This window comes from Coregonus clupeaformis, chromosome 39 (assembly GCF_020615455.1).
Source record: "Coregonus clupeaformis isolate EN_2021a chromosome 39, ASM2061545v1, whole genome shotgun sequence".
Taxonomy (NCBI): Eukaryota; Metazoa; Chordata; class Actinopteri; order Salmoniformes; family Salmonidae; genus Coregonus; species Coregonus clupeaformis.
Window position 1 is genome coordinate 3,123,280 of NC_059230.1, and position 12,500 is coordinate 3,135,779.

Consider the following 12,500-nt stretch of genomic DNA (forward strand, 5'->3'; position numbering starts at 1 on the left):
TGCAAGCTGACTTTGGTCGCCAGTTGGACGGTGTTTATCTATTTATCCTTTATTTATTTATTTATCTATCCTTTATCCTTTATTTATTTATTTACTCATTATCCTTTATTTATCTATTTATTTATCTATTTATCCTATATTTATTTATCTATATTTTTTATCTACTTATCTATTTTTTATTTATTTATCTATTTATTTATCTATTTTTATATTTATCTATTTATCTTTTTATTTTTTTATTTATCTAGTCTTGCTCCCCTTTTCTCTTCCTGTCTCTCCCAAGACTGTGCTGGGTTATCATTATCTCAGATCTCGGTCCCTTGCCCTCTCCCTCTCTCTCTCTTCCTCTCTTTCTCTCTCTCTCTCAATCTCCCTATCCTCTCTCTCTCTCTCTCTCTCTCTCTCTCTCTCTCTCTCTCTCTCTTTCAATCTCTCTCTCGCTTTCTCTCGCTCGCTCTCTCTTTCGATCTCTCTCTCTCTCTCTTTCTCTCTCTTTCAATCTTTCTCTCTCCTCTCTCTCCCCTCTCTCTCTCTCTCTCTCTCTCTCTCTAGCTCTCCCTATCCACTCTCTCTCCTCTCTCTACCCCCTCTCTCCCCTGCTCCCTCTCCAGATAATATGTGTAGGAGGGAGACAGAGAAAGCGAGAGAGAGGGAGAGAGTGCTATAGCTTGGCTCACATCAACCTCTCACAGGGTGTTACTGCCAAGAACCACAACAACACAAGGTTCATACTGCTGTCCACAGTTTAACACTCAACCAATATCTGAGCCTCATTCAAATACACAGTGCAATATGCAAACACGTGCACAAGCACCTACGCACCGACTCTTTTAGACTTTACTGAGAGCTGGACGCATGCACGCGCACACACACACACACACACACACACACACACACACACACACACACACACACACACACACACACACACACACACACACACACACACACACACGTGAACACGCACTCACAGTAATGTACCTTTGCATAAATAACTAGTATAAACAAATGCCTGAGTGAATTACTATTCTAGTCGGCTTCAGTCTAATCCTAAATGGACAGGTAAGATGGAAAAATGCTGAACACGCCACTTAGGCTACACACAGGTTGTGTGTGTGTGTGTGTGTGTGGGGGGGGATGTGGTGCACAACTCAAATAGTCACTAAAGCTCTGTCTAGCTGTAGCATCAGGCTGTTTGTAACATCATATATTTTGTCCAAAATTCCCTGCCCAAAAACACTGTTTTCATTGGGTGGTGTGGTTATAATTGTCACACCCACATAGACTGCTGTATCTTCGCTAATCTTTAGACCAAGTGCACCTTAAGTCGAAAAATTGCCACGGGTAATGTCCTCCCATGTTGTCCCAGGAAGCCAGTTCTTAACTTCATGATAATAAAAGCCTTTAATAAATGAGAATAAAATGTAAATGCCTCATCTCCTATAGAAGGAACACACACACACACACACACACACACACACACAGGAGGACAACGATTGCATGATTTACTGAGTTCATTTTACTTTTACTTTTATTTCTCAACGCTTAACATTTAATGGATCTTATTTTACCAATGGATTAGCTGCTTGAATGAAGTGAGGATGACATGTCATGGTTGTGTTCTTATTGTAAAAGAACGTTGTTATAACGTTTCAACCAGATAACAACCAGAATAGGATGTATTTTCATTACACAAAAATACAAATATCTGTAATTAATTTTTCTGCAAATACCGTTGATATAGTTTAACCACACAATGTACGATAAAGGTGTAACATACAGATATTTTGTATTCTAATATTTATTTTTATAATTTATATACTGTATGTTGACAAAACTGTACATTTGTTAAGAATACCAACTAGGTGAAAATTCTGCCTGTTACAGGAGTACCAAAGGGGCTGAATTCTCAACCCAGCCCGGGTGGAAAAGTGGATAGAGTTTCTCTGTGAAGGTGCAGCCAGTGAAAGACAAGATATGAGACCTGGCATCCACATCATAAAAGGAGACCTGACCCTCCTCATAATCTACAAACACCCCGACCTTGTGGGGCTTCTGACTGAGAGAGAGAATGACGTCAGCGTAGTATATGTCATTGAACAGCCACACAGCCCAGTATCCATCGCCATTGGCTGGGTAAATCTTCCTGTTGATGGACTCTTTGGTCACTCCTACATGCCACCATGTTTTCCCCACCATGTTTTCCCCTCCACCAGCACCTCATAGTAGAATCTCCCTGAGGAGAAGCCCTCCTTTCCAAGGACAGCAATACATTTATTACATCTCTTTGGGTTGTCAGGGAGATTCTGACGGGTGGTTCCATATGTGACCCGTTTCAGGAAACTAGGTGTATGTCGCAAGTCACGACTTCACAGGAGAGCCATTTTAACGTTTTTTATTTTATTTTCATTAAAATCCGTTTTTTGGCAGAAATGCCTTCTGGAACATATTAACTTTCATGTGCCTTAATAACAAACTTGTATGCCATCTGTAAATACGAATACAATTGTTAAATTACGAGCCTTCTTGGTTAAGCCACAGAAAAAGACAGCAACCTTCCCACTAGCCATGATTAGCTGAGATAATGAGTGGGCTGGACATGCTGAGAGAGGAGTTCGGATTGGTCTGCCATATAGAAGAAGGCTTCTGTCTATTTGAGCTGGTCAGTCTCTGTTGGTAATCCTGTCGAACGCGGCTTTAAAAAAAATATATATGTGTAGTGGAGCTGCATAAGTGTTGCTCTCCACTTTCTGGAGGATCGAGTTTTGAAATCAGTGGAATTAGAGTATGATAGCTAAAGAGATGGAGAACATTGATTACATCTTCTAACTAAGGGCAACCATGGCATCCGTGACAGGGAGACATGTACATCATGCATGATGATGTATACGGGTAAGATAGTCTAGCTAGCTACATTTTCAGATATTACACGTTTCTAATTTTGACAGAAAGTGGGTTTTTTTCAAGCTAAAGTGTACTGTTAGCTAGCTAGCTAACGTTAGCTGGCTGGCTCCCTAGCTAACGTTACGTGTATGACGTTATTATTCGTATCCCAGAGCCGTTTACTTTACTAGTTAGAGCCTAATGTTAGCTAGCTAACATTAAACCTGGTTGGTTAGCTCCCAGCAGATTCATGCAGGGTAGTAACGACATGATTTGGCACTATGTTGTTTAACTAGCTAACGTTAGCTGGCTGGCTCGTTAGCTAACGTTACGTTACGTGTGTGATCTTACATGTTGTTTACCTAGCAAGGTTCATTGTTTACCTAGCTAGCTAGCTACATGTCTTAAGCTAAAGTGTACAACACCCGTTGAATATGGCTGGTGTCAGTAAAAGCGTAATGAAATTGTTGCCAGCAGAGCTGGTTAGGCTGTTTTCATGTTTTTCCAGAGGTAAACAAATCAGAGGTAAACAAATCATCGGCCATTGTTCCTCAAAAATGCAGTGTATGATATACCATTTTATAGCTCTGAGTCTCTAGTTTTATCCAATGTAAAAAACAGCATTTCAAATTTTGCTACATAAGACTAAATCCAGGTGGTGTGTCACATATCTCACTTGTTTCCCATCTTCAGGCAGGAAGAGATAGCAGTGTGCTGTATTAGGGTCCAGAGTCACATCCACTTCATACTGCTGCACTCCCCTCAGCTCAACACTAGATTTCAATCTCTCGATTTCAATCTGAAGTTTCTCCACCAGCCCAGACAGGAATAGCCTCACAGTCTCCACAGATTGATTACTGAGAACACTGATCTCATACCAGCCGCTCCAGCTCAGTGCTTCTCCTCTGTAGCTCAGTGATTTCCTGCTGCAGCTCTTTGATGAACCCTTCAGCCCACCTCACTGCTGCTTTTTGATTCCTCTCCATCTCTTTGAGCTCAGTCCGGCTTATGTCAATTAAGAGCTTCATATCGCTGATGGACTTCAAACTGAACTCTCACTCGCTGTCTGCTCTACTCTTGCTGAGCTCCACAGAGTTTTTGATCTCCTTAACCTTCCCCAGTCGCTCCTGGATCATCTGCTGCATTTCTGCCTTCGCTTTCTTCAACATCTTCTCTCCCCACTCCCCCAGAGGTTTGTCTTGCTTCTTACACCCCCCCTCTGGATACTTCAGTGAGCATTTTCCACTCTGGTCAGGCTGCAGGTATATCTGTGGATACATCATATACACCATGGACACCAAGCAGAGCACCAGGGCCATGATACTACCAAGCACAACTCCAGGTCTCACCGGGGCAGGGGCTGGTACTGGTACAGGGGCAGGGGCTGGACCTGGGGCTGGGGCAGGAGCTAAGCCTGGAGCTGGGGCTGGCGATGGTGCAGCGGCTGGGTCTGGAGCTGGGGCTGGTACAATGGCTGGAGCTGGGGCTGGTACAGGGGCTGGAGCTGGGACTGGTACAGGAGCTAGGCCTGGAGCTGGTGCAGGGGCTGGTGCAGGGGCTGGTAAAGGGGCAGGAGCTAGGGCTGGTGCTGGTGCAGGGGCTGGGCGCCTTGCTTCAAATTGATCAACAACATCTCTTAGTGTTGTGTTGACACGTAGCTTAGGACTTCTTCTTTGGAATCACTCATGACAGAGTGGACACTTGTACTTGTCACTTTTCTCCCAGTGTTTTAGATACAGGGCTTGCATAAGTTGTGTCCACATGAGGTGGTGACTGGGTCAGAGAGCAATTTTAGACAAACGGAATACTCAAACTGCTGTACATACTGGAGACTGTTAGGGGTAGCCGTAGCTGGAAACAGAGACAGGTGCTTATTAGTGACAGGCTTGTGGTTGTTGTTGACTTGACTTCAATGCACTCCTGGTCTGAAAGGCAGTTTCCAGAGGCTATGATACCAGGCAATAGTATTTATTTAGTTGTGCAATGAACAGTCCAAAGTTCGACTGCTTGTCTCAGTAGATGGGTAGAGCTCCATGTTCACAACTCAAACAGTAAACATCGATGTGGCAAACAGTACAAAAAAAAACAGGAGATATAACTAAACTACATGTATATTAATTTGTAGTTTGATGTCATTTGTAGATCTACTGTGTGTATCAAAGCACTCTCCTCCCCTTCTCCTCGTCTCTTCCTTCATTCTCTCTCTCTCTCTCTCTCTCTCTCTCTCTCTCTCTCTCTCTCTCTCTCTCTCTCTCTCTCTCTCTCTCTCCCTCCCTCCCTTCCTCCACCTATCTCTACCTCCACTCAAGTTTTTATTTGTCACATGCACAAGTACATTGAAATGCTTAACTTGCAAGCCCTACCCAAAAGTGCAGTGTTCAATATCAAAATACTCTCTACTTACTTGAGTGTGTGTACATTATGTTCTTCTTACAGTGAATCTGAAGGTGTCCATAGGAACGGAATAGTCAGTTGAATTGTGTGGAGTTAGAAGAGCTGGTATGAGTAACTAAATATTAACTTCACCACTTTACTGAAGTCAGTAAAGTGTCATAACAATTACCCTACCCAAGTCAAAGTAATGCATGCTCCTGATAAATGTAATGGTTCGGGACTGTTGCAGTGATTGTTTTTTAAATATATATATATACAGTGCATTCGGAAAGTATTCAGACCCCTTCACTTTTTCCACATTTTGTTACATTACAGCCTTATTCTAAAATTGATTAAATAAAAAAAATTCCTCATCAGTTTACACACAATACCCCATAATGACAAAGCAAAAACTGTTTTTTAGAATGTTTGCAAATGTTTTTTGTTTTTTTAAGCAAACGGAAATAACTTGTTTACATAAGTATTCAGACCCTTTGCTATGAGACTCGAAATTGAGCACAGGTGCATCCTGTTTCCATTGATCATCCTTGAGATGTTTCTACAACTTGATTGGAGTCCACCTGTGGTACATTCAATTGATTGGAAATGATTTGGAAATGCACACACCTGTCTATATAAGGTGCCACAGTTGACAGTGCATGTCAGAACAAAACCAAGCCATGAGGTCAAAGGAATTGTCCGTAGAGCTCCGAGACAGGATTGTGTCGAGGCACAGATCTTGGGAAGGGTACCAAAACATTTCTGCAGCATTGAAGGTCCCCAAGAACACAGTGGCCTCCATTATTCTTAAACGGAAGAAGTTTGGAACCACCAAGACTCTTCCTAGAGCTGGCCATCTGGCCATGGTGGCAGTATCATGCTGTGGGGATGTTTTTCAGTGGTAGGGACTGGGAGACTAGTCAGGATCGAGGGAAAGATGAACGGAGCAAAGTACAGAGAGATCCTTGATGAAAACCTGCTCTACAGCGCTCAGGACCTCAGACTGGGGTGAAGGTTCACCTTCCAACAGGACAACGACCCTAAGCACACAGCCAAGACAACGCAGGAGTGGCTTCAGGACAAGTCTCTGAATGTCCTTGAGTGGCCCAGCCAGAGCCCGAACTTGAACCTGATCGAACATCTCTGGAGAGACCTGAAAATAGCTGTGCAGCGATGCTCCCCATCCAACCTGACAGAGCTTGAGAGGATCTGCAGAGATGAATGGGAGAAACTTCCCGAAATACAGGTGTGCCAATCTTGCAGAGCCATATCAAAGAAGACTCAAGGCTGTAATCGCTGCCAAAGGCGTTTCAACAAAGTACTGAGTAAAGGGTCTGAATACTTATGTAAATGTGATATTTCAGTTTATTTTATTTTATACATTTGCAAAAAAAATCTAAAAACCAGTTTTTGCTTCGTCATTATGGGGTATTGTGTGTAGATTGATAAGGGGAAAAAACTATTTTAGAATAAGGCTGTAACGTAACAAAATGTGGAAAAAGTGATGGGTTCTGAATACTTTCTGATTTTATCAATAATTATTTCGTCAACTTCATTTTTTTTCTGAATGATAAAAGCGATTTCTGAACTAGTACTTCCCAAATTTGCGGTGCTCTGGTACAATATGTGCAAGAAGGCCAGGGGAAACACAGCCTCTGCATGTTTTTTTTTTACCTTTATTTAACTAGGCAAGTCAGTTAAGAACAAATTCTTATTTACAATGACGGCCTACACCGGCCAAACCCGGACGATGCTGGGCCAATTTTGTGCCGCCCTATGGGACTCCCAATCACGGCCGGTTGTAATACAGCCTGGAAACGAACCAGGGGGTCTGTAGTGACGCGTCAAGCACTGAGATGCAGTGCCTTAGACCGCTGTGCCACTCGGAAGCCTTTCTCACCCTTAAAACTCAATGCAAGGCATTGACATGACTTGCACATGCGTGTTTCTACCTTATACTGCCAGCTAACTTATACCAAAAGGCACAGAGCTTTGATGCCTTTCATGTGTCAATAACGTAAAACTTCAATTAATAGCCCAGGCGTTTATTTGCTTAAATCACTGAACACAACAGACGCTTATTAGATACAGACTTCTATTTGAGCAAGGCGTCTATTTCCTTAATGCACACAGCTTAATGCTAATTTGCATAGTTAATTGTTTAATTCCAGCATTCACTTCCAGCATTTTAATACATTTCTTCATTTCCTGCACTAATGTGTTATCATTTACACATTGTGTCATGTGTATTTTGTCAGTATGCCTCTATTTAAAACAATTATATAAAATGTTCCTTGACAGAATAATTATTCTCCTCTGACTGTTATTACTTTCATCACTAGAGGGCGATCGGCTGATTTCTGAGGGTTTGTACTCTCAAAGTTGTTGACTGTTTTTGTGATTGCCAGTTAGCTAGCAGTTCTCAGCTGTTAGCAGCCAATGGCTAGCAGTTTCTTACTGGCGATAAAAACAGAAGATTGCCATAATTTTTTCGAGTCATTACTGAGTTATTTTATGTAACAAATCAAACATTAAACCTCATAAACAATTAATGATTATTCATGTTAACCTCGTAAACAATTCATTTAAACCCAGCGTTTATTTGAAACAGGCGTTTATTTGTTGAAATGTGTGCTGTTGCCTGGCTATTAAAAGGGACAGGCAGCTATTTGAGACTCAGAATTTAATAGAAGTTTTACGGTATGTCCCATTCATTTTCATTGCACTCAAATAATAAATGTGCATGCATATTTGCGCGAAAAAAGTAATGGGATAGCTATACGTCATCTGCTGCCTTTTGGGGGGGGCATTTTTTGTTCTCGCCTATGGCGACAGAAGGGCAACATACTGTATAATATCAATGTTCAGATGAGAGCTAGGTTAGACCACTTTGGTGAACTTCATTTCCTTGGCTTAGTGGACTGCAAAACATTTGAAACAATGTCACAAACGTTCGACACTAGCAAACTGCCTGCCTGCCTGCCTGCCTGCCTGCCTGCCTGCCTGTCTGTCTGTCTGTCTGCCTGCCTGCCTGCCTGCCTGCCTGTCTGTCTGTCTGTCTGTCTGTCTGTCTGTCTGTCTGTCTGTCTGTCTGTCTGCCTGCCTGCCTGCCTGCCTGCCTGCCTGCCTGTCTGTCTGTCTGTCTGTCTGCCTGCCTGCCTGTCTCCCTGTCTGTCTGCCTGTCTCCCTGTCTGTCTGCCTGTCTCCTGCTTTTCTCGCACTCTTTACCCTTTGTAGTGTGTGAAACCTCACAATGTCTTGCAGGAACCTGCACAATGTTATTACAATACATTATTTCGATACATTATTTCGATACATTGTAAAAGAAAATCAGTATTTTCCCACACTCTACCCTAGCCAGGTGCAAATTGGGGGAGGGACACAACAAATAAATAGCTTTGTATGTGTGGCTCTTTACCACAATCAATTAGAATGGCAAAAATAATCTCTGCTCAGAGGGCCTTAGATTGTTTTTTTGCAGAGAGAGAAGCTAGTGTGGAAGGAATGTCTTCCACTTTGGAAGATGAAGAATTTTCAGAATATGAGGATCATGTCTCTGGACCGCCTTCCCCTGTTTTACATCCCTGGGCCCAACGTTACTGTTGATGAGCAGCTTATGCCATTTAGGGGCCGCTGCCCCTTCAGGCAGTACATTCCGTCTAAACCCGCAAAATATGGAATCAAGATCTGGGCTGCCTGTGATGCTGCTTCATCATATGCGGGGAACTTGCAAGTGTATACGGGGAAGCCAGATGGAGGAGCTCCTGAGAAGAACCAAGGGATGCAGGTTGTCCTGGATGTGGCACAGGGACTCCGTGGCCACAACATCACATGCAATAACTTTTTTACTTCGCACAAGCTGGGACAGGAGCTCCTCAAGAGGAAGCTGACTATGGTAGGAACAGTATGAAAAAACAAGCCAGAGCTCCCACATCAGCTGTTGAATACACGGAACAGGCCAATCAATTCCTCTAAGTTTGTCTTCACGGCCGACACGTCCCTAGTGTCCTGCATGCCAAATAAAGGCAACAATGTGGTACTCATGAGTACGCTGCGTAGGGATGGGAGAATATGTGGCCAGGAACATCAAAAACCAGAAATCATAATGGATTACAATGCCACAAAAGGAGGGGTGGACAATTTAGACAAGCTGGTAACTGGCTACAGCTGCAAAAAAGAACCCAACGCTGGCCACTTGTGATTTTCTTCAACATCTTGGACATCTCGGTTTGTCATCTGGATGGCGTTGAACCCAGATTGGAACAGGGGGAAGCTCCAGAGGAGACGGCTCTTTCTCAAGGAGCTGGGCAAGGCATTGGTAAGACCACAAATCCAGAGGAGGCAACATATCCCAAGGACCCCAGCTTCTGCAGCCATCGTGAGGAGGATTCAGGAGGAGGATGCTGGTGCCTCATCCGCCCATCCGCCCGACCCACAGAACCAACAACTCTAATACCGGAAGTAAGTGTAAGTGATGTTGTTGCATGTGTGTGTGTCTGACTCTCCTACCTTGGCCTGCTGTAACTATATATGTGAGTGAGTGAGTGAAGGAGTGAGTGAGTGAGTGAGTGAGTGAGTGAGTGAGTGAGTGAGTGAGTGAGTGAGTGACCCAAGAAGAACAGGAAGACACAGTACACATGCATCACGTGCAAGAAATACATTTGCAACACACACACACAGTAAAACTCAGTCCCTCATGTGGTGTGTAGACCGGCATTAATTTGTGTTCAATGGGGCTCATTTTATCATTTCCATAAAATACTGTATGTAAAATTTGTCCTTCCGATTTGTTCAGTTCAAAGCAATAAACATCAATAGTGATGAAAACCTTGTTTCATTTATATTTGTTCAAGATAAACATGATTTATTCCACCCATGTCTTGATTATAACTATAAATTGTATTTTTAAAAACGAATAGCGCTTTTATTGATAAATGTGATCTAGCAGAGGTAAATGGAAAATATTAACCATGTATGCTGTGATACAACAACTTATTTTTTCAACCTGAGACTCATTGGCCTTGGCTCATTTTCTGTGAAGAACATGTAAAATAACACATTTTCATTGAGTGCACACTGTGCACCCCCTTACACATTTATATTACATATGTGGTGTAATTGTAATTGATATAATTCAACATTTAAGTATTTTTACGTAAATTGTTATGGCTGTATTGTTTTAAAAACCCAATAATGTTGTGGGACCATCAGACCCTTCGAACATTGGGTGAATAACAAAAACATGAACACCACACAAGGGTTAAATGTGCTGAGAATGTTCCAAAGCCAAGCAACTATCCTTTTTTTACTTGGCTCATCGCGCTCTAGCGACTCCTTGTGGCGGGCTGGGTGCCTGCAGGCTGACATCAGTTGTCAGTTGAACGGTGTTTCCCGCAGCTGGCTTTCGGGTTAAGCAGGTGGGTATTAAGAAGTGCGGTTTGGCAAGTCATGTTTCGGAGGACGCATGACTTGACCATCACCTTTCCCGAGCCCGTTGGGGAGTTGCAGCGATGAGACAAGATCGTAATTGGATCGCAATTTGATATCACGAAATTGGGGAGATAAAGGGGGTAAAATACAAAAAATAATGAAAAATCATCTCATCTCCTATAGAAGGAACAGACACACGCAGGCGCGCACACACATGAGGACGATGATTGGATGATTGACTGAGTTTCATTTTCTCTGAGTCATATTGCGTCCTCCTCCTCCTCCTACATCCATGCTGCTGATTTCACTAATGGAAAATAACAAAGTGCACCCACGCACAGAGCGCGCACACACACACACACACACACTCCTGTGAATCATGCTGTAAAGTGTTGAGTCACACAGCCATGCTTCTGCTTGGGAGTAAAGTCATTCTCTAATGAAGTGTTTATCTCTGCACCATACTGCTTATTTAAACACAGACGGCAACGCTAAGTGTGGGTTTGAGCTATTATAGAATAGATATACACCAGATAGAAGAGGGAAGGAGGTCAGTAGCTCAAATACGCCTATTATAGTATAGATATAAACTAGATAGAAGGGATAGGGTGGCAGGTAGCTTAGTGGTTAAGAGTGTTGTGCCAGTAACCGAAAGGTCGCTGGTTCTAATCCCCGAGCCGACTAGGTGAAAAATCTGTCGATGTGCCCTTGAGCAAGGCCCTTAACCCTAATTGCTCCTGTAAGTTGCTCTGGATAAGAGCGTCTGCTAAATGACAACAACAACAACAACAAAAAAGATGAGGTGAGGTCACCTAGCAGCCCCCACACTGACATCATCAGATCTGAGTGACACTAAACCCTCTTAGGTAATGGATAAGAGTGACTGCCATGAATGATAACTTCCTGTCCTCTCCTGTCCGTCCCTCTGTTCTCCGATGATGTCTGTAAATGTAGATGACTCAGACAAACTCCTTCCTTACACTCCTCTTCTGAAAAGATGCCCTGCTTCCCCTTTCCTCTCCCTCCTTCCCCTCTCCCTCCCTGTTTCTCCCTTTCCCCTCTGAAAGGAAAGTAAAGCAACGTGACGCTGCAGGCTGTACTTGCCACTAACAGATGTACTGTAGGATCAGGTTTCCCATTAGGAGCTGAGAATCAAAAGCAACCCTGGATCTGTTGGGTACATAACATTATACAGGATGTCATTTTACAACCACCAGCTGACACCTGAAACCTGAACTGGGATCAGGTCTTACAGTAAATAACCTGACATTATTGTTCTGCAACACGTTACAGCTGACTCAGAGTCAGTGTGAAAAACAACATGAGTGAAAGTCAAACGCTTCACTAACAGGTGTGCACCCCCCTCCCCTGACTTTTTTCTGCAGTGTTTTTCCCTCTCTAGTTTTCATTGCTAGGCCAGTTAGAGTAGGAGGCTTTTGGTATTCTCATCAAAACAAACAGGGGATAACAGTATAACGTTTCCATGTCAACGTCCTGTCATTATCGTCCTCCTGCTTCATTGGTTTAGCCAAATATATAAAAGCAGATACAAAATGGCAGCTATTTTCCTCCCATGATGCAGCTGGACTGGTGACTATAATCAGGAGTTTGGCCCACATTTAATGGGAAGTAGACTGTGTGTGTGTGTGTGTGTGTGTGTGTGTGTGTGTGTGTGTGTGTGTGTGTGTGTTGCAGCTGTGACCCTGGTGCACTAGTGGGACGAGGTTATGGCATCCTGTAGCATTTCCTCATTAATTTTCCTTCTATTCTGCTTCTCTACACACACACACACACACACACACACACACACACAC

The 12,500-nt window shown here is 43.1% G+C and overlaps 1 protein-coding gene across 1 annotated transcript in view; it reads right to left on the reverse strand.

Annotated features, from left to right (window-relative positions):
- The window catches only part of LOC121554643 (astrocytic phosphoprotein PEA-15-like), a 41,500-nt gene that overhangs the window by 24,667 nt on the left and 4,333 nt on the right, over nucleotides 1-12,500 (reverse strand). The gene's annotated exons all lie outside the window — the stretch shown is intronic.